We start from the raw sequence: 26,142 nt of genomic DNA, 5'->3' as shown, positions 1-26,142 counted from the left end.
CTCTTTATTAATAAAACTTAACAAAAGTTTAACTCCAAAATGTTAATGAACTTTAACATCTAATAACATTCTGATATGATCGATTGCGACGCTGCCTGGAACTTGCATCTGTGTGAAAACAGCTCGGAAGATAATATGAATTCCATAACAGAAGATTAATTCCAACATCGTAATCAATTATGGGCGTCTTAACATCAATCAATCTCAACTGTATCACCATCGATATACTGCGTGAAACATGCATGTATGTGAATGCAGCGGTATTATTATGATTTTGAATATGATGACAGAGTGTATAGGGGATTCAATCTCAATTGAATCCCAGCGAAGGCTCGTAATCATTCAATCTCAATTGAATTCCACGCCCTTTCAATTGCATAGGAGTCGTTGTATGGTACTAGCGTATCCTTATTACTATGAAATATGGTACTACAGAGAATAAATATGTTTATCTAACAGCTAGGATGGTATTAGGCGCAAAAGGCGATGTTGTAGTTAGTACCAAAAGAGCAAGTGGAGGGGCTAGTAATATCGTCTTTGGCATAGCTATAAGCCTGTGGGCACTGCCCCTTGAAGAACTTGGAATACTTGGTAAGAGGGCAGTTGTTGGCGTAGTTTCCTGTGTAGCAGTGTTGAGGAGTATTAAGAGCAGCACAAGCACTGTCGCACCCATTGACCACTTTCAATTCTGTAGGGTAGCTCGAAGTTATGTTGCTGCTATAGTCAACTGTTGGGCAGCTACTGTCCGAGGGAGTTATGGAGAGAGGGACATTAAATCCATCAACGAGATGGATGTCATATGTATCGCGATTTTTGGCCCCATTCAGAGTATATTCAGCCAGCATTGCAGGAGGTCGTCCAGCGGCTTAACAGCTGAGCAAGCCACCGCAGTCACCAGTGTCGCAGCTGCCTTCACCAGAGTCATCGAAAGAGCAGCCCGTTCGTTCCCAAAATTGCCTACGCTTGTTCCTACGGGCACATCAACACTCCATGATTGGCCATGCCCCAGCGCTTGACCGCCACCAACGGGAATTCCCGCGGCCCACACAGTGAACGAACACTTATTTTGGATCACAAATTTCGTAGCTCCAACTCCTCCAGTTGGCAAAGAAAACACATATTTAGTCGTCTCTTATTTGTGTAATTCTAATAAAATAATAAAATAAAGTAGATTCGAGAGAGTAACACCTTGGCCTTACCTTGAAGATAAACCATTAATCCTAAAGATACAGTCACTGCAATTGAAACCGAAACTGTTATCGTTCTTCCCCCCCATTCCTAAGACTAGAAAGCAAGTTAAACACTACTCCAACACAGCGCAATCAGTTGCAAATGAGCTTGCTCAGTTTTTATCAATGAATAACGCAGGCGAGACACACGCTATATATATAGACAAGGTAGTAGCAACCCACAAACATGAACCACCTGTAGTAGCGTATGAAACATGGATGAAGTTCAGATAAGATTATAGTCTTTTTTGTTGAAATTATAATTTCCAACTGTGCGCATTTAATTCAGAAAACCACGATGGATTTCCCTGCACCACCTTTCAATCTGCGTGGTATTTTTGGAGGGGACTCCGATCAGTGCGACCTGTTGACGCGTATCCACTGTACGGTTTCAAAATCGCCAAGCCACCGGAACGTAAAGTTCATGTAAAAGGGGCTCACAGGGAATCAATGATAGCCATTCGATTAAATCAATGGACCAACATGATGTGAACTTGTGCGGAGTAAAATTTTGGTTTGACCGCGAGTGTTATTAGTAAGGCATTTAATGAATATTTACTATGGTCGTAAATATAGGTAAAAGGTTTTAGTTCATTATGTACGGGAAGTATGGGATGAGTAAAAGAAAGGTATGGGCATATTTTTTTATTGTTAAAAATATATGCAATATGTAAAGAGTAATGTTTATGTTGATTTTGTATTAGCAATGAAACACACAGCAGTGCGAGAGAAAAAAAAAAAAAGGGCAAGGTTAATTTTTCTCAATGAAGACATATTTCAAATATGCAGCAGCGCATATGAATGATGAAATATTTACATAGTAGTGTAAATATATATTGCAGAGATAGTGTTGAAATGCAATGTCTTTTTTATGAAATGTAAAAACGTAGCAGTGTAAAGGAGTTTTTTTTGTTGAATGTAAAATGTGAAGGAATTACATTTACAACAGTAAATGTAAGAAATGTTTCATTTTACAGCAGTGTGTTAATTTTCATGAAACAGAGTATTACTCTCTGTTGCAGAGACAGAGTAATTTTTGTTGAAATGTTCTTGGTGTAATCCCTCAGGCAGAGGAAGAATATATTTGTATCAGCTGTTGTTTGATTAATGAATACAAGTTTATTTTGGTTGAGAAACTCTGCTCTGCTTAGAAATTTTTTGCTTCCCTGTGTTAAAGATCCTGTGGAGAAAACAGAGCATTGTTCTCTGTTCTTTTGTGTTTGAAATTACCAGAAATTTCCAACATAGTATCATAGCAGATCCAGGCTCTTTGAAGGTGTCAAAGAAGCTGAAGGAAGGAGTTTTTTTGCTGCAACAGCTTCTCCAGCAGAGTGAAGTCTCAGGCAAAAGAATCCAAGGTATTTCTCAAAGTTTTTTTTGTGTTGCTATTGAAGACAATCAGTTATTTCTAATACACAATCAAGTATTGCAAGAATGGTTGGCTCCAACACCAAAATTAGCATGGGTATCTTTAATACTCAGCTCCCACAGTTTAATGGGAAAAACTATGAATATTGGGCAATAACCATGAGAGCCTTGTTTCCCTCACAATATTTATGGGAATTAGTTGAAGATGGATTTGAAGAACTAGCAGATGAGGAAGAGTTTAATAACTTGACACAGGCAAAGAAAGATCTGTTGAAGAGCTATAGGAAGAAGGACTCAAAAGCCCTCGTATTTTTGTATCAAGCAGTGCATGAGAGTGTGTTTCCAAGGATAGCAATAGCCAAGACATTTAAAGAAGCATGGCAAACCCTCAAGACAGCCTATCAAGGCATGGAGAAAGTGAAGACAACAAAACTGCAGTTGCTGAGGAGAGATTTTGAGAATCTTTGCATGAAGGAGTCAGACAATATTGACTCATTCTTCACACATGTGATTGGTCTGGTCACACAGATAAGGACTCATGGAGAAATTCTTGAAGAAAGGAGGATTGTGGAGAAACTATTGAGGGTCCTACCCTCAAAGTTTGATGTGATTATCTCCACCATAGAAGAGACAAAGGATCTCTCAAACATTTCAGTTGATGAACTTCATGCATCACTGATAACACATGAGTAGAGGTTGAGTAGACATGAAAACTCATCTCTAGAGCAAGCCTTCAAGACCCAGATGTCCTTTGGAAGAGGAAGAGGTCAAGGCAGAGGAAACAAGAGAGGAAGAGGCAGAAGCCAAAACAAAGGTGGAAGGAACAGTCCAGCAAATACTCAAGGAAGAGGCAGCAATCCAAATCAGAACCAAGGTCAAGGCAGCAACCAACAAAGTGGACAACATCATGCTCAAGGAAAAAAGTATGAAAAATCCAATGTCAAATGTTATTATTGTAAAAAATATGGGCATTGTGCAAATGAATGTAGGAAGAAACAACATGTTATGAATAATAGATCTAGTGCAAATATCACTAGAGAAAATATCAGCCAAGATAATGTGCTTTTATCTTGTAATATGGCTGAAACAAACAGTGATGATATATGGTTTCTAGACTCTGGTTGTAGTAACCATATGACAGGAAACATAGCCCTATTTTCTGCTTTAGATCAGAGTGTGAAGTCACAAGTCACACTTGGGACTGATAGTAAAATTTCTGTTATGGGAAAAGGAGAAGTAGAAATATTTACAAAGAAAGGTGAAAAGAAAACCATAGCAGATGTCTATTATGTTCCTAGAATGAGATGTAACCTCTTAAGTATTGGACATCTTGTTCAAAAGAGGTACAATGTTTTCTTTGAGAATGATGTATGCACCATCATGGATAGAGCACCCAGCAAACGATGTATTGCTGAAGTGAAGATGATGAGGAACAGGATGTTCCCTCTCAGAATAAGGGCAGATTTGAAAAATAAAGAAGTAATAGCAGCAGTGACACAAGAGGCTTTCCAAAGCGTACCAAAGGATGAAAATTGGTTGTGGCACTTGAGATTTAGACATCTCAACTTTGGAGGTCTTAACGTGTTGAGTAGAAAAGGAATGGTAAGAGGATTACCATTGATAGAGAAACCGGACAACATTTGTGAAGGTTGTATCTTGGGGAAACAACATAGAGAAGGTTTTCCATAAGGGAAAAGCATCAGGGCAAAAGCACCCTTAGAAATTGTCCACTCAGATTTATGTGGACCAATGCAAACTCCATCACTAGCAGGCTGCCAATATTTTCTAACATTCATTGATGATTTCACCAAAAAGACTTGGGTTTATTTCCTGAAGAACAAAAGTGAAGTGTTTGAAAAATTTCGAAATTTCAAAGCACTTGTGGAAAACCAAAGCGGGTTGCATATCAAAGTTCTGAGAACTGATAGACGAGGTGAGTATATCTCCAAGGAATTTCTACGGTTTTGTAGAGAAAATGGAATTCATAAGCAGTTTACAGCTAGGTACACCCCGCAGCAAAATGGAGTTGCCGAGAGGAAGAACAGGACCATCATGGATATGGCGAGGAGTATGCTAAAGGCAAAGCATTTGCCAAATCATTATTGGGTTGAAGCTGCACACTGTGCAGTATATATTTTGAATAGGTGTCCTACAAAAGCAGTGATGAACAAAGTGCCGGAAGAAGCATGGAGTGGGAGAAAGCAAGGAGTCACCCACATGAAAGTTTTTGGTTGTGTGGCTTATGTACACATTCCAGATCAGTTAAGGAAGAAGTTGGACAGAAAAGGGGAGAAATGTATTTTCATTAGATATAGTGAGGAATCCAAAGCTTACAGGTTGTATATCCCATCTACCAAGAAGTTTTTTGTGAGTAGAGATGTTCAGTTCATTGAGGAGGAAGTTTGGGATGGAAGCATAGAGAAAACAATGAATGTTAAAAATTGTTTGTCTCATGATGAATATGATGAGGAGATGGCTGAAATACATCCCCAAACAGCAGCGCCAACACAAGAACAGCAAGGGACACCCTTGAGGAGAAATTAAAGTGCTTCTCCAAGCACACCACAAGGAGGAAATTCAAGTGCTTCTTCAAGCACTTGTACACCAAATGAAAGAGGTAAGAAGTTTAGAATTTTAAGTGACATTTACGATGAAGGTATGAACTCTTTATTTGCTTTATATTGTCATGTTGATGACCCTATTCATTTCAAAGATGCAATTAACGATATGAAATGGGTAGAAGCTATGAATGAGGAGATTAATGCCATAGAAAGAAACAAGACATGGGATTTCGTTGAACTACCAAAAGGAAAAGAAGTCATTGGAGTTAAATGGGTCTACAAGACCAAGAGTAATGCTGAAGGCAAGATAGAAAGGCACAAGGAAAGTCTTGTTGTCAAAGGATATAAGCAGCAGTATGGGAGAGACTATGAGGAAACTTTCACACCGGTTGCAAGAATGGAAACCGTGAGAGCAGTGTTGTCCATAGCAGTACAAAACAAGTGGAAAGTTTACCAAATGGACGTGAAGTCAGCATTCCTAAATGGAGTGTTAATGGAAGAGGTTTACATTGAACAACCTCCAGGCTATGAGAAGAAAGGCCAAGAACACAAAGTATGCAGATTGAAGAAAGTTATTTATGGGCTGAAGCAAGCACCAAGAGCATGGTACAATAGGATAGATTCCTATCTACTAGAAAATGGATTTGAAAAATGTGAGGGAGAACCCACCCTCTACATCAAAGAAAAGGATGGTAAAATTCTAATTGTTGTGTTATATGTTGATGATGTTATCTTCATAGGTAATTATGACTACCTCATTGAAAATTTCAAAACAGTCATGAAAGAAGAATTTGAAATGACTGACATGGGTTTGCTGAGATACTTCTTAGGAATAGAAGTAGATCAAAATGAAAATGGGATTTTTATCTCACAAGCAAAATATGTTAATGAAGTATTGGAAAGATTTAACATGCAGGACAGCAAGGCAGCAATCACTCCCACAGTGATGGGATTAAAAATCAGCAAAGAGGACAACAGCAAGGATTTTGATCCTAGTTTGTACAAGAGCATAGTTGGCAGTCTTATGTATTTAACTGCAACTAGGCCAGATATAATGTTTGTTGTTAGTTTAATTTCCAGATTCATGGAGAGGCCAAAAGAAGCACATTGGCAGGCAACAAAAAGAATTCTGAGGTATGTCAAAAGTACTAAAAGATTTGGCATTTTATATACTGTCTCAAAATGTTCAGATTTAATTGGATACACTGATAGTGATATGGTTGGAAGTGTAGATGATCGGAAAATCACATCCGGTTATGTTTTTCACATGGGTTCAGGAGCTATTTCATGGGCTTCTAAGAAACAGCCTATTGTAGCATTGTCTACAGCAGAAGCAGAGTATGTGGCAGCTAAAACAACAGCATGTCAAGCAGTTTGGATGAGAAGGATGTTAAGGAGCTTATGCCAAGAGCAGGGAAAAGGAACAGTGGTTTTTTGTGACAATAGATCAGCTATTGCATAATCCAAGAATTATGTGTTTCATAAGAGAACGAAACACATCGACACAAGGTTTCACTACATCAGGGAACTGGTAAGCAATGGAGAAATTGTTTTACAACATTGCAGGACTCAGGAGCAGGTTGCAGACATACTGACCAAGCCATTGGACCAGAAAAGTTTTGAATTTTTGAGGAAATGTCTGGGTATGACTGATAACCCAACACTTGAAATTAAAGGGGAGTGTTGAAATTATAATTTCCAATTACGCGCATTTAATTCAGAAAACACGATGGATTTCCCTGCACTGCCTTTCAAGCTGCGTGGTATTTTTGGAGGGGGCTCTGATCAGTGCGACATGTTGACGCGTGTCAACTGTACGGTTTCAAAACCTCCAATCCCCCAGAACGTAAAGTTTGTGTAAAAGGGGCTCCCTGGGAATCAATGATAGCCGTTCGATTAAATCAATGGACCAGCATGATGTGAACTTGCGTGGAGTAAAATTTTGGTTTGGCCGTCGGTTTTATTAGTAAGGCATTTAATCAATATTTACTATGGTCGTAAGTATAGGTAAAAGGCTTTAGTTCATTATGTACGGGAAGTATGGGATGAGTAAAAGAAAGGTATGGGCATATTTTTTTATTATTAAAAATATATGCAATATGTAAAGAGTAATGTTTTTGTTGACTTTGTATTAGCAATGAAACACACAGCAGTGCGAGAGAAAGAAAAAAGGGCAGGGTTAATTTTTCTCACAGAAGACATATTTGAAATATGCAGCAGCACATATGAACGATGAAATATTTACACAGCAGTGTAAATATATATTGCAGAGATAGTGTTGAAATGCAATGTTCTTTTATGAAATGTAAAAACGCAGCAGCGTAAAGGAGTTTTTTTTGTTGAATGTAAAATGTGAAGGAATTGCATTGACAGCAGTAAATGTAAGAAATGTTTCATTTTACAGTAGTGTGTTAATTTTCATGAAACAGAGTATTACTCTATGTTGTAAAGACAGAGTAATTTTTGTTGAAATGTTCTTGGTGTAAATCCCTCAGGCAGGGGAAGAATATATTTGTATCAGCGGTTGTTTGATTACTGAATACAAGTTTATTTTGGTTGAGAAACTCTGCTCTACTTAGAAATTTTTTGCTTCCCTGTGTTAAAGATCCCGTGGAGAAAACATAACATTGTTCTTTGTTCTTTGTGTTTGAAATTACCAGAAATTTCCAACATTTTCATGGTGTGCGGTGGGGAAAATTTTGGAACTACAGTAAACCAGGACACGAAGTAAGCTAATCCTGTTAAAAAGATTACTTGCGTGCCCTCTTTTGGCCATAAAATTGACATGAATGGGCATAACTTCGGAATATAATAGTAGTTTTACTAGGATTTAAAATTTCGTATGTAACCAAGATTTTTTCGATTTTGATTCAATCCCAATCATCCATGTAAACTCCTACCAAAATCAATAACTTAGGTGTGGCCATTCGATTACTGTCATAGCCACCGCTGCCCACGTGGCTATTTTCGACTTTCTTTTTGGTTTTTCAAAGGTGTCATTTGTAATTTGTTTTCGTCGAAGGATGCAATTTAGTTTTGCATTGAATGCAATTTTAGTAAAGACCAACAACTCGAGTTTATTCGTCTTTTCCTGCGACGATCTTATTTTGAGACCCCACCCTTTATAAAACTAGGATGCTACAGGAAGTGTATGTTTCTAGGCATTTTTTACGTGTCCATGTGTTGTGGTACAGCGGAAGTTGAAGCGACTATATTAGAAAAAACAAAAACAAAAAAATGATTGCGGATAATATTCAAAAGATTTGGTTAACACCATACGCAACCCTTAAAACCCAAGATTTTAAGTCACTTGTTATAGTGTAACATTGGATCATCTTGCGTCTCTCGCGGTTATACCAATATTTTAAGTCACTTGTTTAGTGTAACATTGGATCATCATGCAGCTCTCGCGGTTATACCCCTCCACTTGTTGGAAAACAATGATAATTCCTGTTGGAAGGAGCTAATTCCAACTACCCACTGTCCAAAATTCAACAGGAGATTTAATGCAGGTTTTAGAATTTATTGACAATGGGCAACTTCCCTGAAGAAGCCACTGCCCCAATCAATCTCCAGAACTTTCTCTGTCCTATATAAATACCTGATCAGTGAATGAAGTTGCATGTTGTGAAGTTCTAAGCTATGTGCTGTGTTTATGAGTCTCTTCTCTCTGATAATTCCAACCACTACCATTAATGCAATAGCTGGCCATCTCTAGAGAATTCAGCAGGTAGTTTCTAGAATTCGGTGGATGCATTGACAAATGGGAAAACTTCCTGGAGAAGCCACCACCCCACCAACTCCAGAAAGATCTCTGATATTTATAAATACATGTTTAGTCATCAAATGGAAACAAGTTCTAAGTTCTGTTCATGTGTTTTGATGTATGATCTCTGATTTGGTATCAGAGCTCAGGAGAGTTGTGCACAGGAGCTAAGGTTGTGGAAGTATAGTCAAGACTTCCTGAAGTGTCTAGTATATTGCTAAGGTTTTTTTTGTGCTTGCTGGCCATAAAATTGGTTCATTTTGTTCACTGGTTGTTGGGAAATCCGTTTTCTTTTGTGCTTGCTAGCTGTTTTGTGCTTGCAGCCGAATGTTTTGTTTATCGCTACTAGGAAATATATGGTGCAGTAAGGGTAGAGCAATGACCAGATAGGCGCTGCGCACCACGAGAAGAGTTGTTTGCTCTGGAGAAGGATTGACGGTGTCTCTAGATAGGCATTGATAACATCAGAGACAAAGCACGCTAGATAGCTTATATTTTGATGTTTGCATTATAGGTTGTGTGGATCTGAATAGGTTTATTGTACTGTGACCGTTAGTTATATAAGTGTTCATGATTTATGTTTGGGATCAACAGTAGCATGTAGCATCTCTTCCTATGGTATGCAGCTAGTTAGTAGTAATGAGTTGCCAGTAGGGCGGTGACATATTATTTATGTGACTATTTGTAATGTCGATTATGACGTGGGTTGCTTTTTGGTAGTATTTATATGTGGCTGGAAAGCTTCTCAGCGGCTGCCTTGCTTCACTGAAAGGATTTGAGGATAACACCTGTCTTGTTAATAGTAATGGAAAAGACTTGGATTTGCTTAGTCGACTTTAACTGTTTTTTATTGGTATAAACCTCGGTGTTGGGGAAAGTGTTGTGATTATTTAATTTTTGTTCCAAAAAAAATGAAAAAGGAAAGAGGGTTGTTATTATTAAGGAAATTAATTATTGAAATTGTGAAAAAAATTGTATCTTGGTGGAAAAGGATTTATAAGCTTATTAACAATGGCTAATATATTGGCAAAATCTTATTTATTTGAATATAACAAGTTAGATGGTGAAAATTATGCAAATTGGAAGTTTAAGTTGTAGACTTTGATGGAAGGCAACAATACATGGGCAATTGTGTCTGGAGTTGAAGTGAAGCCAGTGTCCACTCAAGCCATAGATGCTGCAATTCAAGATTGGGAGCGACGAGAAAACAAAGCAAAGGTGCTTTTGCTGATGACGGTTAAGGACAACATTATTCCACACATTGGAGAGTGAAAAACATCCAACGAGACATGGGACACTCTCAAAAATTTGTATGAGACGAAGACTACAAACCGAATATTGTATTCAAAAAGTAAGCTTCTTTCAATTAAAATGGAAGAAAATGAAAGTGTTAGTGATTTCGTTTCTAGAATTAAAGATCTAAAGGATAAATTAGGTGACATTGGTGAATCAGTATCTAATACAGACTTGGTCACTGTGACATTAGGTGGAATGCTTGATGAATATCAAATGTTTATAACTGGTCTTTCAGCTAGAGAGAAGGCTCCTACTTTTGATGAGTTGGCAGGTATACTTATGCAGGAAGAAGAGCGGAGAAGAAGCATTAAACAGAAATCTCCTAATTCAGATTTGGCATTGATGGCCAAAGGGAAGAAGTCCTTCAAAGGAAAATAGTGGGAGAAAAATAAAGGCAAAAAGCCACAGGTAAAATCATTTCAAGGTACCCCTTTACCGAGGACAAATGCCAAATCAAGTAGAGATGATGTGTGTTATTACTATGGAAAACCTAGTCATTTTGCTAAGAATTGCATAAAAAGGAGGTCTGATCAATTTAAACAAAGAAAGCATTCAGGAAATTATGCTGATAGAGATGAAGCAATTAGTCAAGATGTTAGAAAGCTTAAATTGCTTGTATCCAATTCTGCTTTATCAGCAAAGACTAATGATGATAATGCTTGGTTTATAGATTCTGGGGCATCAATCCATATGTCATGCAAAAGAGATTGGTTTGATACTTATCATGAAATCAATAATGGTGGACACATCTATTTATGAGATAATAGATCACATGAAATTAAAGGATATGGTAATATAAGTGTTATGATGCCTAATGGACAAGAAAAACAAATTCAAAATGTGGTGTATGTTCCTGGATTAAAGAACAACTTAACTTCAGTCTCTACTATCACAAATAAACATTTAAAAGTTGCATCTGTGAAATCACATTGTCTCGTAAAGGATGTGCAGGTCAACTACAAATTTGTTGCAAAAGGAATAAGAGCTGGCGGCTTATACAAGTTGGATGTAATGAAGAATGGGCATCAACAGGCATGTCAACTATAGAACTTTGGCATCAAAGGTATGGACACTTAAATCATAATGACCTAATGTTACTACAAAATAAATTGATGGTAGAAGGTCCTCCAATTATTAAGGGAGAACACTTTGAATGTGAAGGTTGTGCACTAGGAAAACAACATAGGGAAGAATTTCCTCTACATGAAAATAGAAGAAAACGTGAAATATTTGAACTAGTGCATATTGATGTATGTGGTCCAATGCAAACTAAGTCACTTGGTGGAGCATATTACTTCCTTATATTTATTGATGATAGCACTAGATACACCTGGGTGTACTTTATAAGAAACAAAAGTGACGTGTTTGAATACTTTAAAGAATTCAACAGTATGGTTGAAAAGCAAACAGGAAAGAACATTAAAATTCTTTGATCAGATAAAGGTGGTGAATACACTTCAAGAGTCTTTATCAAATATTGCAAACAGAATGGAATTATGCAACAATTTACAGTGCCACATACACCTCAACAAAATGGAGTAGCTGAGAGAAAGAATAGAAAATTAGTTGAATGTGCTCGAAGTATGATAAAAAGTAAAGGACTTGCTAATAATTTTTGGGCTGAAGCCATTAATACAGCTATATATCTTAAAAACAGAAGCCCTACCAAGTATCTTGAGCACAAAACACCATTTGAAGCATTGTATGGTTTTAAACCTAAAGTTATTCATTTAAGGATATTTGGATGCAAGGCCTTTGCTCATATTCCTAAAGAGGATAAAAGAAAGTTAGATACCAAAGCCATCAAATGTATTTTTATTGGATATTGCACTGATCAAAAATCATATAAAATGTATGATCCAAGTACTCACAAGGTCTTTGCAAGTAGAGATGTTATATTTCCTGAGCATGTAGATAAACAAGTAAAAGAAGATGAACATAATACATGGCAGTCATATGAAAACTTTAAGGAAGAAGAAGAAGTTGTGGAATCAACCCAAGAACTAGAACACATGGACATTCCAAAAGACACATCAAGGGATCAAAGTCCATAAAGAAGTGATGAAGGCACTGCATAGAGAAGAAAAGGAGAAGGTACTCCACAAAGTAATAAGCCTCTAAGAAGGTCAACACGACAGATTCAAGCCCCCATTAGGTATAAAGATTATGCTTTAATGTCTCAAGTAATGACTATTTTTTGAGCCCTTAAATTATGAACAAGCCAAAAATCATAAAGAATGGATGGAAGCTATGAAAGAAGAATATGACTCTATAATGAAAAATGAAACTTGGGAATTAACAGAATTACCTGAAAATAAAGTCCCTATAGGATCAAAATGGTTGTACAAGACAAAATTTAATGCAGATGGTAGCATAGACAAGTATAAAGCAAGATTGGTTGCAAAAGGTTATTCACAAAAATAAGTTATAGATTATGAAGATACTTTTGCTCCGGTTGCAAAACTGAATACAATCAGAATAATGATAGCATTGACAACTAAATATGATTGGAAGCTACATCAATTAGATGTAAAGTCAACTTTTCTAAATGGTGACTTAAAAGAAGAGATTTATCTTGTTCAACCAGAAGGATTTGTAAAGAACGGACAAGAACATCTTGTATGCAAGTTGAAAAAGGCCTTATATGGACTGAAACAGGCTCCTAGATATTCATATGAGAAAATTGACAAATTCTTCTTTCAGCAAGGATTTAAAAGGAGTGAAAATGATCCTAACTTGTACGTCAAAACAGATAGAAATGGGGATATAGTATTACTTTCTATATATGTTGATGATCTAATAATAACAGCGAGTGCTAATAAATTAATTACAGATATAAAAAGGAATTTATCATAGGAATTCGAGATGAAGGATCTTGGTGAGATGCATCATTGTCTAGGTCTTGAAGTATGGAGAAATAATGGAAGAACCTTAATCACACAAAGCAAATATACAAATGAAGTACTAAAGAGATTTCATATGTATGGATGTAAATCAGTGAGTACTCCATTGGAACAAAATATCAAATTAAGAAGTGATGATGGAACAAAAGAGGTGAATGGAACATTGTATCAACAATTAGTGGGAAGTCTGAATTATCTCACTACCACCAGACCAGACATTGCTTATGCAGTAAGCATACTTAGTCAATTCATCGCTAAGCCTCATGAAAGCCATTGGATAGCTACAAAAAGGGTCCTTCAATATTTAAAGGGAACTATCAATTTTGGTATTGAATATACTAATGCTTGTAATGTTGAATTGACAAGTCATTCTAATTTTGACTGGGCAGGAAATCTAGATGACAGGAAATCCACCACTAGATACATCTTCAACATAGGATCAGGAGCTATATCATGGAGCAGTAAGAAACAGGAAACAATTTCCTTGTCATCAACTAAAGTAGAATATAAAGCATTATGTAGTGCCACCTGTTAGGCTATATGGCTCAGAAGTATACTTGAAGATGTTGGTGAAGGTCAACAAGAACCTACAGTTATCAGATGTGACAATCAAAGCACCATCAAACTCGGGAACAATCATGTATATCATGCAAGGTCAAAGCATATAGACACACAATATCAATTTGTAAGAGAAAAGGTCCAATGAAAAGAAATTTCTCTAATGTACTGTAATACAAATGAGAATGTAGCTGACATATTCACTAAGCCTCTTGGGAAGGCAAAATTTGAGTTTTGTAGAAGTAAGTTATGTGTTGTAGAAAATCAAGATTATATTGTAAGCCTAGCTGAGACTTAGACCAGCAGGCATGACAATTAAGAGTATGTTTACAGTGTATTGTATATTTGTTATATGGTTGGAATTAAGGGGGAGTTTTGGAAAACAATGATAATTCCAACCACTGCCATTAATGCAGTAGCTGGCCATCTCTGGAGAATTCAACAGGTAGTTTCTAGAATTCGACGGATGCATTGACAAATGGGAAAGCTTCCTGGAGAAGTCACTGCCCCACCGACTCCAAAAAGATCTCTGATATGTATAAATACCTGTTCATTCATCAAATGGAAACAAGTTCTAAGTTTTGTTCATGTGTTTTGATGTATGATCTCTGATTCCACCACGACGCGGCACACATGTTCATCTGTATGAGAGGATCCATTATTATGTACGTTGGTTGGGAGGAGAATTTAGAAGGTACTTCAGTTATGTTAAGAGGGAAAGCGGAATTTATTTTACAGTTGGAAGTTTAAGCTATGAATTTTACGAGGAGGGGGCATTGCAAAAAGTAACGGGAACTATGGGTGCTTGTTTGGGTGTTGGCTCTGTAGGCATGCACAATAGAAGATCGTCTCGCAGTTGATTGGAATGAGTTTCGCCCTTAGACAAGTATATGGTATCCTCGAAAGATCCCGGTAATTTGGTTCTTAGCTTAGCATATGGTTGGAATACTCGGCACCCTCGCCCAATTCCAAATTGTTGGTTCACATTGGTCTTGGTCTTCTCTTCAGGGACTGAGAAGGTAACCCTGGATCATTGTGGTCATTGTTTCTTCTGGTCTAGGTGGTCTTTATTCTGTCCCTCGAGCAATCTCTGGGAGCTCTGCGAAGGGGACTCCTTTGACTTATGGATTTTATGCCTGCAAATCTTAAAAGATCATCATTGTGTCTTTGTTCTTAGTTTCAGTCCTTGGTTTCACAAGTCTGGCTCTTGTTGGTGCCCTAGTTTTGGCAAGCCATTTAGTTGCCACCCACGTCTGTTTCTCGACCAAGAGGTCATTCATCTCTCCTTTAAGTGCTTTCATTCGTTTGAATTGTTGTGGGTTTTCTCCCGGACACCCCGGTGGTAGAATTTTGCATTTGTGGGTTTGTGGGCTTCAGTGATGTGTCTTTTCTGGGAAGTCATTTAGTTTCAAGGCAGTGCCTCTGAATGTGTTTCAGAACCTACCTTGGTATGGTTTCTGTCATACTCAAGACTAGCAAGTCTTATTGTACTTTAGGTGTTTGTTCTTACTTCTATTCTGGAAGGAGTTTTAAGGGGTGCTCCAAGAGCCAAATGGTCAGTTCCTCTGCATTGAAAGCAATTCCATGCCAAATAGGGAGGCCTCGTTGTGGCGGTTGCTATAGCTTCAATGCAGGGTGTCTATCCCATAGCCACAACACTTCTTCTGAAAATTCTACAAGCTGTAACGTGAGGTCAAAGTGGCTCACACTTCGGACTGCTCTCCTCACTGTATAGTTGCTCCAGCCTCCTTGGATTCCATAGGAGAGAAACTAAGAGGTATCTAGGTCAATATGGACATCATTCGCGATCACAAGTATGAAAAACACAATGAATTGGTGGCATATATGAATTATATACAATTCAGACATAACAAGATATTAAACAATTGGATAGTCTCCAACTGACTCGTCACCTAACGAATGACCACCTTCAATCTGGAAGCCTAGGTGGAACATATTGATTTTCATATACATGAACATACCGATTATTTTGCAGCTCCCCCTATACTCCTTCCCCATCCCCTCCTTGATATGTTGTTGTTAGTTTTTGTGATCTTTTTGTTTCCCTTAAGCAATGTATGATTTCTATACCTAGAGGAAATAATGCATATAAAAACTTATCTATGGCATCCTCTGACCCATATCTAACAAATCTGATCAAAATGCGGAAAAAAAAAAGAACTATTAAAACATCTTTTGTAATTTTTGTTTTTAATCAGTAATTTTTGTTTTTATAAAAATCTAATTAAAAACACTTGACTACCAAAAACACAAAAAACAAAAACCATTGAATCATCGTGAAGTATGAGGGGTCTAATTAAAAAGACTTGACTGCGAAAGAAAACAAAAAACAAAAACCATTGAATCATCATGAAGTACGAGAGGTCACCTTTGACACAATATCTCAAAATATATTCCATTAATATCAACTTTCACTTTCTGAGTAAAATGAATGGGGATGAAAAATAGGACAACCTCAACATACATTTCCACGATTTCGTGATGATGTGGCACATTTAATTTATAAGCGTTCACTATGGAAAAGAAAAGAAAGGAGTAAACAGATACGAAATGAAAACTCGCACATGAATAATGCCGAAGACAAAATAGTTACTACGATATCTCACAATCAGGGGCTAAATTTGATGGGTGACCCTACTCGTCAAGGAATTTTTTTATGACATTTTTATTTTTAAACTACCCATCATATGACTTTTAAAATTTATTTGTCCAAGTTTCGTCTAATTTCAAATTGTACTCATAATTGTTCAAATTTTCCATTCTTTGTTGTACCATTTGGCTCAAGTCTCATTGATACACTTTTTTTTTAGACCTGCTGATCAAATTTTTCTGCAAATTTTCCAGATTGTTCAAATGTTCTGAGTTTTTTTGTTTAAAATGGAAATAGTGATAAAATAGATGGGAAATATATATAGAAACAACAAAAAATAATATTATGAAGTGAAAAAATATATATTCATAATTACTTTCACATGAAAATAATGAATGTTAATATTGTTGCAACAAATTTGACAAAAATAATTCACTCACACATACCATGTTTTCCATTTGAGTCACTACCATGTTAATCCCATTAAAAGAACAATAGTTGTGAAATAATTTTCAAACCAAAAACATAATGTGCAAGAACTATGTAAATTTTCAAAAAGTAGATTCAATATCATCATGTACACAAACTAAATTTTGGACAATTTCACCAGAAGAGGTAATTGTCAAAACACCACTATTACAAACATAAAAATAAAAGCAAAAACTTTAAATATTTAAGGTTCTCCTTTCTTTAGCATCTTTCCAGATGTCAAATACCCTATTCCATTCCACCATCGATGAATCAAGCCCTGTTAGAGACACCCACATCAAGGCATCCAATGCAACTAATGATAACTTTGTTCTTCAGACATCCTTTATTATGTTTTGTCTTGACAATCCTCTCTCACAAGAAACTGTACTTGTAGGAATAGTAAGTATCGCCTGCCATAATTTTGACATGTTAGGAAAATTTGTATGCAACCATGTAACATAAAAAATCCTCCATGCATATTTCATGGATGATCCCTCGCAATTAACACAAAGAGTGTCAACAAATGGATGCAACTCTTTGAAACAAGCCTCAAAATCAAATGTACTTTTGTTTTCTTCAGTTTGATAATAAGGATGTTGTAAGTGTTGAAAAATCTTTTCGAGCCAACGCTTTGAATTTCGTTCTCTGCCATGAACATCCTCTAAATAATGGCAAGGGCTAAACAACCTTACTGAGTTGTAAAATGCAAGATCAGGGAATCTTCCGTTCAAATTCTCTACGAGAGCTTGAACATAATATTTTGCAAGTTGTTTGCAACTTTCTATTGAACCCTCAATACACGGTTTCCATGATTGTTTTTGTATATCAACATATGCATGTGGAATTGATACAAATCGTAATTCATGCTTGTGAACAAGCCCCTCCTTATCACAAATTTCTAGAAAGCCAAATTTAGAGGCATCTATAAATTTAGATAAATAACATGTGTTATCTGCAAATGTTTCGCTTCTCAAAAACCACCTTTTCAAAGTGTTTACCGTGGAATCTATGGTTGCCCCTAAAGAGCTGACATCAATGTACTCTTCTTGGAGTTGCTTGTTCAACTTGTTTAATTCACACATTATATCTGCAAGCATATGTAAACAAAATTGTACTGAAAATATTCTTGCCTTATCATACCATGAGTCTTTTCTTTCATTTTTCCAAAATGTTAATATGGGAGGCATAAGTGCAACAATTCTTTCAATGACTTGTCCCCTTGAAAGCCATATAACTCCATGGATTTGAAGAGCTTGAAGAGTTTCAAGTTGCATAATTTCCAGTAGAGAAATAAGTTGACTATTTCTTTTCGTAGAATTTTGCACCCAAGAATATACCTTATTTGCTAATTTCTCAACAAATAATAATTCAGGTATTTTTTTTGAAGAATATGATGCAGCTAAGGCTTCACGATGAGCAATGCAATGAACACCTACAAGATTAGGTACATCTTTCTTCAAGAAAGCGATAAAACCATTTTCATTACCAACCATTGAAGAAGCGCCATCTGTGGAAACTCCTATCAATCTTTCTGTTGAAAGGCCCCTTGATTCCATTAAATGTTTGATTGCATCATAAGTTGTTTTCCCTGTTCCATTGCAAACATTTATGAGCTTTAAAAACTGTGAAACTGGAGGACCCAATCCTTTTGAGTTTAAAAGCGTTGCATAAACCACAAGATGTTTTTCTAAACTATGGTTTGTACTTTCATCTAGCATCAATGAAAAAAAAGGGCTATCTAGCATTTTGGAAGTTTGTAGCTCTTCAAGGTACTGAGATATAGCAAAAAGGAATTCTTTTGCAGCCATGTGATCTGTATATGTTGTATACTCTTTGTTCTTTGGCATATTTGGCGTGTGTAAAGACATTGTAAACAAACAAAGAGATTCATATTTTGAAAGTGGTAGATCCTCTTGCACCATCGAATATACTAATTTCATAGTAGTGATGACTCTTTCTTTGTTCATATCATCAATGCATGCAATGTGTTCTGTAATAGACTTCGCCTTCTTCTCATTTCCACATGTCCACTTTGCCTGTGAGTGTTTATGAATGCTTGAATTAGCATGAACAATTATAGAATCATGCTGCAATGTAGAGCAACCAGTCCCAATTCCCCATGGCCCCATTGCCTTATGCATTTCACAAGATATGCATTTCATAACTGTTTTTCCTTCATGCTTTGCCTCTCTCAACCACTTATACTTAGTTTTCCACTAATCACAAAAGTCTCTTTTTACTTTCATTTTTCTTTTCTTTTGGGTGCTAGGTTCTCTGTGGTGAAATTCTTCATCACTTTTTTTCATTATGCTCCAAGATATCATATTCTTCATTATGCCCCAAGACATCTAAATCTTCATTTAGATCAAAATCATGATCTTCTTTAGTAGGCAATGAAGCTTGAGATGTATTAGACCATCCAAAGAACTTTTTGATAGAAAGTTGATTCCCTTTTTTTGAAGACATTTTTGATATATAATACCTATATAATAAAAATAAATTATTTAGTATATATGAATTTCATTTCATCAACTAAAACCATATTAAAAAAATAATCTTGCAGTGATACAAGAAATGATATTAACCAGAAAATATACCTATTTATTTTTTATAATATTTAAAAAAATACCTGTTAATTCTTTATAGTATTTAATATTTTCTCAAGAGTAGCTTTCACAGATAAGCACTGAAACTTCCACGGTGACCAGAATAAACTTGGACGTTAAAACTCTGAAATTATAAGACAAATCGGCTACTTGAAAATGGGAAGAAATTGGAAATATCAGGAAAATCAAAAATATGCTAGCGACGAAAGATATTTCACGCAGCTGGCCACATTGTTGGCACAGAAATCGGCTTCCCAAACACGTCACTGACATTATTGTTAAATATAATTATGTGTACTTTTTATTAAGGCCTTTATCTGACCTTACGTTCTCCAGAATTGCTATCATGTTGTCTTGCTTCTTCTAACTTTGTCTGTTATAGAATCTTTTGTTTTCTCTTATCAGCTACATAATGGCTATGGTTTTTGTTGTAGGTTTGTTGGTTCTCAACGCTACTTGTTCACTTTAACATAACCGTTTGTATTTTTTTTGGAGGCCAAATTGGTAGTCTTTTTTGTGCTTGCAATGTCAGTAATTTCTGATATGATAGACCAGGTCCACAAATGGTTTCAAAGAATATCAATTATAATTTGGTTTTATCTTGAATATTAATAAAACATTTGGTCACATTTATAAAAATAAATCAATATAATGATGTGCATTTATTTATAAAAATAAATAAATATAATGATGTGCATTTATTTATAAAAATAAATAAATATAATGATGTGCATTGTTGATTAAGTGGTAGTTGGTTCTCAACTTCTCAATGGAATAAACTTTTCACATTACAATAATTGTGGTTCCTGAAACGCTAGAGTTTTTCTAAAGTGTTTTGGGATAATTTCAAAGATGCATGAACAAGAATATAATAATTTTATATCTTTGGAGATTTGATACAAATTCCAATGGAAGAAACTTTTTCCGTGCGAAGATGGGACCTCTTAAATATAATGATGTGTGTTGTTAAATATAATGATGTGCTTTTTAGGATGTGCGTAGATAATTGATTAAGAGCAGTTGGTTCTCACTGGAATAAACTTTTCACCGTACAATAATTGTGTTCATGTAGGGTCTCGTAAGTGACATACGCCTTCTACACACTGCTTCTCCCACGGTATCTAAGTTTCAAAAACACAATAAAATTTACCATAGACGGGATTCGAACAAAAGACCTACGATTAAGACGGGTTTCATTTCAAATTGGGAAATCTCCAAACATTTGCATGTTAAAAGGCAGACATAAACTATAAAATTGAACCATTAATGAGATGCAATAATCAGAAATACATACCAAACAAGCATACACAAACAATAAAAAATAAATTGAATGATTGATGAGTTGTTATGTTTGATAAAACAAAAATTAAAAGAGAGACAATCGTGCATTCCATAAAACCCTAATTAGAATCGTCAAATTTAAACAGAACAATTTTAGTTTTTCCCTCCTATTTCCGTAGTCATCAATTTAGTTTTTCTCTGCTATTCCTGCCATTGTTTATTACGGTTCGATAAATTAGTTAGCAGTGTTCCTATAAAATATTTTTTGAATGTAATGAAATTAAAAAATAAACATAACAAACTACATTATATTTGAAAAAACATAGTATATTTAGATATGATTTACAAACCACCATCTGGACGATGCACATAATGAGTTTAATGCCGCTCAATTCCTAAAAATAACTAAAATAATAATTTCAGCAAGCAGAGGAGGAATAGCCGGGGCGGATGGACAACAGTAGAACTCTCTAGAAACCATCCATTAAGCAAACGACATACCTGTAGAAAGTTCCCGAAGCATAATTTCTTGATTCCTCTTTGGTGTCTATACATCCATGAAATGAAAGAAGTTCAACCCTCCCACAGCAAATTGTGTAGCCGATTCATCAATCCCTCTTCACGCGGACAAATTCATTCCTTCGCCATATAGCTGATTATGGTTGGGAATCACCAGTATCTAGAAAGTGAAACCCAAGAAGGTGAACCTCACGAACTAGACTGTAGTGCAGGGACAAACACTTCATTATGGAATTTATAATACAATGGATCTCACTGGAGTTAAGTTGCCTATTGTATTAACAAAATATGTACAATTTATATCCTAAAAGCACATGAAAACTAGAAACTAACTGTTGATGAATTTCATAGACACTGCAATAATTTTTTTTATTGTTCGAAACCTGACGCCCCACTGTTACGTAGAAAATCGAACTGAAGGCGTTGAACCGCACGAACATTGTAATTGGCGTGAGAAGATGCTACCGGTGTCTAGAAAGCCAACGCCAAGTCACTGCTATGCAAAAAGCCGAACCCAAGACACTCAACCTGGCCGACAACACAACACAAACAAAATTGCAAAAAATGGCCTGAAATCAAGACACATGAAGGATCATTGTAGTGGAGGCCCGAGGGACGAGGGCTCAATAAACACAAAGGAAATTGAATGCGGAAGTCTGGCGAACACCAAGGCAATTGAACGAGAAAGATAGCAATTAGAAATTTATCTGGTAACTGTCCTTTCTCTCTAAATGCTCAAGTACTAAACCCGAAGGCAATTGAATGCGAATTGAATGCAAAAGTCTCGCGAACAGCAAGGCAATTGAATGCGAAAATCCGCAGATCTGATAGCCATCCGAAATTTATCTGGTCACTGTCCTTTGTCCCTAAATGCTAAACTTGCAAGTTGCCGGAGATGTGGACTCGAACCGGTCCATATTCAATCACTCTAAGTTCTAACTGTTACGGGTGCCAGGTGGATTATACGGTATACATATAAAAAAATTATAAAAAAAGAAATTTAAAACTTTTAATTTTTAAACATGCCCGTCATATTGACGTTTTTAAAAATTAATGGAAAGTTACACATGACGTGGGAAAGTAAATCGTATTTTACAGGTAAAAAAGCTAAATACAGGTATACAGGCGTTAAATTTGACCCTGACTCGCAATTACCAGAAGGTTTCACAATTAAGCCAAAGGGAATAAATCATATATATGTAGAAAAACAATAATATTATAAAATTTAATGAATATATTTATAATAATTTATGGTATAGATTAAATAAAAATAATTAAAAATAAAGATTAACTTTGGGTAAAATTAAATTAAATAAATTGAATTGAAGAAGAATTTTTTAATTAAAATTAAAATTTATATAAAATTAATTCGTTTCTTAATATATAGAAAAACAAAAAACAAAAGTAATAATTATATATATAATGTGTTTTATAAAATCATATATTCGAATTAAATAGAGAAGTGAATACAAGAAAGAAATGATATTATTTTTTTAATATTTTATTGAAATTAAAATATTTTACCTACAATTATTTATTAAATGAAATCATATTATTTAAAATATAAAATAATAATTATTGTAAATTTAAAAAACAAATAAAATTATAGTTTAGAAAAAATATTATTTACTTATAAAACATATAATTTAATAATAATTTTAATTATAAAAACATAATTTAATAATAAATTTTAAAATGTTTAAAGTTAATTTAAACCTATAATATCACAACCTTATAAAAAAACAAAATTATTATAAATTTAATTTATTCTCATATATTAAAAAATATTATTTATTAATCATTTTATTATTTATTATTTTTTAATTATATGATCTAAAATAAAAGGTTTCAATATAATTTAGTTATTACTATTTTATTAATAAATAAAATTAAAAATAATAACCTTCTTGCTATCTAAATAAAAAAAATTTAAAATAATATCTTCCTTACACATATAAATCAAGTATTTAAATCATATTTAAAACATTTTTTGCCATACTTATTTAAAGTATTAAAACTTTACCATGCTTTTCATTTATCACCGAGAATCTGAAAAAAATAAAAACATATATAAGAATTAGAAAAAATTTAAATTAAACGTAATTAAAAAAAATCAAAAACAGACAAACACAAACAAAACGTGTGTGATGTTAACTAAAATGTGTGTCTCTTAACTTGAAGCACGAGCTACAATTTAAATAGTGTCATGTCAACTAAAACATGTTGTGGCGGTTGACGGTTGAACTTTTGCAACCATAGTTGTAATGCTCTCTAAAAAAAATTTAGGTTTATTTTTAATGTAATTAGAATAGCAAGTGGTTTAATGTAAAAAGATGATGTGAGGTTTTATATATATTAAATGAAATTTCAAGATTTATGTTTTAATTTTTATATATTAAGTTGAATTTTTAAAATAAAAAAAATAATAAATAAAATTTATATATATATATATATATATATATTAAATATATATTTTAATGTTTAAGAATATGTGTTTCTTTTTAAGAAGTTAGAAGTTCAAAACGAGGACTACAATATGTATGTCTTTATATCTTTATAGACATAGTTTAAAATTAAATAATAATATTAATACATATAATTGTTATGATGTAACATGACAATGTATAATACCATAAATCATGGTAAAACATAATGGCTTATTCTTTAGTAAATGGTGTAATATATTAGGTTGTTTTGATTTCACCATATCTTTTAGGTTTTTAGTGTTTTGATATATAAGTTGGTTTTATAAAAAAAAATAGGCTTTTTTTATTATTAGAATTTATTATAATAGGTCTTGGATAGATGGTGATCGGTTGCTCTGTTTAGGCACTCCTTGATATGAAGTCACTTGTTCAATTCCCCCTAGATGTATGATTTATTCAATTTATAATAATATGATGCTTTATTACTAGGTTTTATAATATTAATAATAAGTTTTTTTAAGTTTATAATAATATTAAATTCTCAGCCCCGAGGGATAGCTCAAATGGTCGATAGTACTCTCCCGGTTTGGGAGGTCACGGGGTCAAATCTCCTCGACGCCCTCGGGGTTAGGCCTGATGGTTGTGCTTCTCTACGTGGACGTAGCGGCCCACCTCTCGTGCCCCGTGAACCACATCGGAAAAAAAAAATAATAATAATAATATTAAATTCCCTTTTTTTCTTTTTGCCATAAAGTTAATTTTATAATTGTTTTAGTTTTATATTAAAATAATAACATTAATAATAATATTATTAGTAATTATAATAATGTTACATTAATACTTTATTACATTAATTATAACAATAACAATATTTCATTATTAATGTAATAAGGATATGTATTAAACTTTATATTAATATTAATTTTATTAGTAACATCTAATATGTTGTATTATTAAAAATATAATATAATACTAAAAATATAATATAATACAATAATGTTAGTATGAGCATTGATATTAAAATTATTAAGAATAATCATATTATTATTACAATTACACATTATTAATAATAATATTTATGTAAATAATATTTAAAAAATATAATTGTCATTCATGAACAACTATGACCATCAATCAAGATCTCTATGGTTAGAATGGTTGAATATGGTCAACTAAGGGAAACCATGATAAACATGGTTAGAATGGTCAACCAAGATCAACCGCATTCACTAATGTCAACCATAATGGTCATCCATAATCAACCATGGTCAACCATGGACAACAGTAATGGTGAGCCAAGATCAACCATGGTCAACGACATTTACTAACCCAATTGATATACATCGATCAATCTCATCCACTCTCATCAATCATGGTCAAACATGGTCAATGAATCAACCCCACACATGTCAGTTGTAACTAGCACAACTACATTTACTAATGTGGTTTGTATACACCATGGTTGACCAATATTGGGTATAACAATGTCACCCTGTCACCCTTTGTATAGATTGTTTAAATAGTTGACTATGACAAACTTGGTCAGCCCTTTGTTTACTATATTTGACAATAGTCAACCTTGTTAACTTAAAGTCATCCTCAGTGAACATGACTCAACCTTATTCAATTATAGTCAACCATGGTTGACCAAAGTAATTCATCGTCAACCTTAGTCAACTATGGTCACCCTTGGTCAGTGACAATCAAGATTTAAATGTGTTTAATAATAGCAATATTAATATTTATAAAATTAACTACTAATAATAATATTGTTATGTTGGAATATACATAAATTTATCCAATGTAGACATGTGACCATTATCAAACATGGTCAGCCAGGGTCAACCATGATTAACCAACCAAATTTACATGTCAACCATAATCAACCATGGTCAACAAAGATCAATATGGTGTAACAGCCCCTAGTTGATTTCCATGTAAATAAAATAAAACCAAGGTCATGAGACACGTATTCCAAGATGAGTGGTGAGAAAAACACTATAGTGGGCATCGCTTGTTTTTTATTAATGTTTATTTTAGAATATTTTTATAAATATACAAAAATAAAATGCTAAAATCAATTTCAAAATTAATTAACATGAGATATTATTAAACAATGATATTAATCCAAAGTATTATAACTATTTACCAGTTAAAATTTTCTTTATTAAATTAAATGGAGTGAATCTCTATAATCAAAAGAATTTAGTAATCAATGACTTAGAAAACTTAAAATTTAATAATCATGACCTCTTTATTAATAAAAATTAACAAAAGTTTTGTTGGAGTCACGATCGATGTTACGAAGGTGTTAGTGAACAGACACATCGCTAGTGTTAAGCACATGCCACGAAACACACGGGGAGCGTTGAATCATCCTTCTACACCGCCATTAACGGGGAGCCAACAATCTCCCCCCATCCCCCCAACGCGAGCCAACAATCTCCCAGCCTGTGTGTTTCCAATTCATCTCCGAGCCTGTGTGTTTCCAATTCAGGCCTCTAGCTCTGCTATTTCGCTGTTTCTACTCAGTAATCTTGTTGTTTT

The 26,142-nt window shown here is 34.5% G+C and overlaps 1 pseudogene; it reads right to left on the bottom strand.

The window, feature by feature from the left end:
* Positions 1 to 470: 470 nt before the first annotated feature.
* LOC149204194 (pathogenesis-related 5 protein Cup a 3-like) overlaps positions 471 to 26,142 on the bottom strand; it is a 134,271-nt pseudogene continuing 108,599 nt past the window's right edge.

Source organism: Pinus tabuliformis, chromosome 1_2, assembly GCF_031772625.1.
Source record: "Pinus tabuliformis cultivar Carrire ecotype Pingquan chromosome 1_2, CPIR1, whole genome shotgun sequence".
In the NCBI taxonomy this organism is placed as follows: Eukaryota; Viridiplantae; Streptophyta; class Pinopsida; order Pinales; family Pinaceae; genus Pinus; species Pinus tabuliformis.
Note: the sequence above shows the minus strand (reverse complement) of the source record. Positions and strands in the feature narration are given on the sequence as shown.